The sequence below is a fragment of the Penaeus vannamei genome, unplaced genomic scaffold (genome assembly GCF_042767895.1).
Source record: "Penaeus vannamei isolate JL-2024 unplaced genomic scaffold, ASM4276789v1 unanchor314, whole genome shotgun sequence".
NCBI classification, from domain to species: domain Eukaryota; kingdom Metazoa; phylum Arthropoda; class Malacostraca; order Decapoda; family Penaeidae; genus Penaeus; species Penaeus vannamei.
In genome coordinates, this window is record NW_027213318.1 from 62,501 (window position 1) to 65,000 (window position 2,500).

At 41.0% G+C, this 2,500-nt stretch overlaps 1 non-coding gene across 1 annotated transcript in view; it reads left to right on the plus strand.

The window, feature by feature from the left end:
- LOC113805202 (uncharacterized) overlaps nt 1-2,500 on the plus strand; it is a 19,759-nt gene that overhangs the window by 15,856 nt on the left and 1,403 nt on the right. Inside the window, exons 5-8 of the transcript XR_011398423.1 lie at nt 106-258; nt 490-627; nt 895-1,079; nt 2,320-2,412. This is a non-coding gene — a transcript (uncharacterized protein). The remainder of the gene's footprint in view (nt 1-105; nt 259-489; nt 628-894; nt 1,080-2,319; nt 2,413-2,500) is intronic.

Genomic DNA, 2,500 nt, shown 5'->3' on the forward strand with positions numbered 1-2,500 from the left:
TTCTCTTTCTCTCTCCTTGTTCTTCTTCCCTCGCTCTCTTTTTCCTATCATATTTTTCATCATAATCACGCATTATCACCATCTCTTTTCTCTACTCCCTTTCAGGTCCCTTCGGTCACAGGACCTTGGCTGACCTCCGTGTACCGCCAGGAAGCCACGCCCCAGGTCGCCTCCTTGACCACGCCCATCTACGCGCCCACTCTCCCCGCCCACCAGGTGACCCGAACGCAGATCTTGGCCTCAGGAGCTTTCTCGACGGTGAGACACTTTCTCTTTGAAACAATATTGCTGTAATACTCGTTTTCCTTTTTCTTTTGAACGTTCTGTGTTATTTTGAAATGGAGGAATAACGGTTTAGCATTTTCTGTTGTGTATTTATTGTGCATTCTGTTCGTGAGAATGACTCAATTCTCACGATTTTCTGTCGTCCGTAAAAAGCAAAAAAAAAAAAAAAAACACGGGTCACATTTGCTTTTTCTTCTTTTGTAGCTGTCGGTGGGCGTGGTCTCGGGCAATGCTGACGCGCAATTGGACGACGAGGTGAACGTAGCTCCGCCTCCCCGCCCGGCTGCACTAATCACAGTGACGGCTCACGAGGTGGCGCCGGCTGCCACGCGTCAGGCTCAGGTTAGTCAGTTACCAACCCGACTCCACCTGAGAAGGACAGAGACAAAAAAAATCTCTAAATGGCCGACAGAATAGTTGGTATTATGCACTTTTACGGGTTCTCTTTATGGGAACATGGAGATTTGTGTGCAATTTGATTAAGAATAAATTATTTTCGTTGGGATTTTTATGGTTGTTTATATAGAATTACATGTTTATCATAATTAAAAGATATATAAAAATAATTTTTTTTTTTTTTTTTTTTTTTTTTTTTGTATCGCCCCAAAGCTTCTGGCTTCTCTCAACCACGCGAATGTGACTCAAATGATGGGCGTGGTGGTGGGCGGGCCAGTGGGCGTGACACTGGTTTTGGAATACTACCCTGATGCCCATCTGCCCGAGTACCTGCGCGCACGCTCGCTCGCCCCTGCCCAGGTCGAGGGCGGCCGCAGCCACGACAGTCAGACCATAAGGTAGAATTTAGAAAGATGAAAATTTTATATTTTAAAGTAAATTTTGTATTTTGATGCTGTACATTCTTCATTTTCAAATAGGAAATTCTGTGTTTAAGGGAAAATCTTCAAGTTGGAAATTGCTAATTCTAATTCTTCAAGTTGCATTTTTGTACCCTGGAGTTGCAAATTGTACATCTTCAAGTTGCATTTTCGTACCTTGAAGTTGCAAATTATACATCTTTAAGTTGCTAATTCTGTACCATCAAGTTACAAATTCTACATCCCTCGTTGCATTTTTATACCTTTGAAGTTGCACGTTCTATTTCTTCAAGTTGGCATATTATATACTTCAGTTGCAAATTCTGTACCATCAGGTTGCAAATTCTATATCTTCTAGTTGCATTTTTATACCTTGAAGTTGCAAATACTAAGTTGCAAATTCTATTCTTCAAGTTGCAAGTTCTGTATTTTGAAGTTGCAAATTCTATATCTTGATTATAAACTACTGATCCATAACATTCAATTATTCCTTCCCTTCTCATATATGTTTACAGATAGATAAGTTTATTGATAGATAGACAGATAAATTGATAATAGATACATCAATAGGGTGATAGACAGATATTAATTGATCTCTTAATTAATTCATCTAGCTATGTATGCATTTAATTACCCTGCCCTTATCCTAGTGAACATTCCTTTCAAATAAACCGTTCTCATCAAACCCTCATGAACAAAGTTAACATTTAAATGAACATTCCCGTGAACACTCATCCACCCCCCCCTTTTTAACATCTAAATGAACATTCCTGTAACACCATCCATTCCCCCGCTTTTTTTGTTTTTACATCAAAATGGACATTCCCGTGAACATTCGTCCACATTCCCCGTTTTCTTTACATCCAAATGAACATTCCTGTGAACATTCATCCACATTCCCCATTGTTGCTTTTTTTCATTCTTTTTTCCTTTTTTTACATCTTAATGAATATTCCTGTGAACACTTATCAACATTACCCGTTTTCTTCACATTTAAATGAACATTCCTGTGAACATTCATCAACATTCCCCGTTTTCTTTACATCAAAATGAACATTCCCGTGAACATTCACCCACATTCCCCGTTTTCTTTAAATCAAATTGAACATTCCCCGTTTTCTTTAAATCAAAATAAACATTTCCCGTTTTCTTTACATCAAAATGAACATTCCCCGTTTTCTTTAAATCAAAATAAACATTTCCCGTTTTCTCTCCTCAGCGTGTCCGGGCTGGTGGGCGTGGCCCTTGCAGACGCGGTCCGCCATGTAGTGACTGGAATCCCGACACTCGTGCACACTGACCTGGCTGCGAGGTGAGGAGTCGGGGCTGGGGGTGGGAGCCTGTTGCTGTCGGGGTGGGGTTGGGTAGCGGATGGGAGGGGTGGGGGAGGTGAGGAGTCG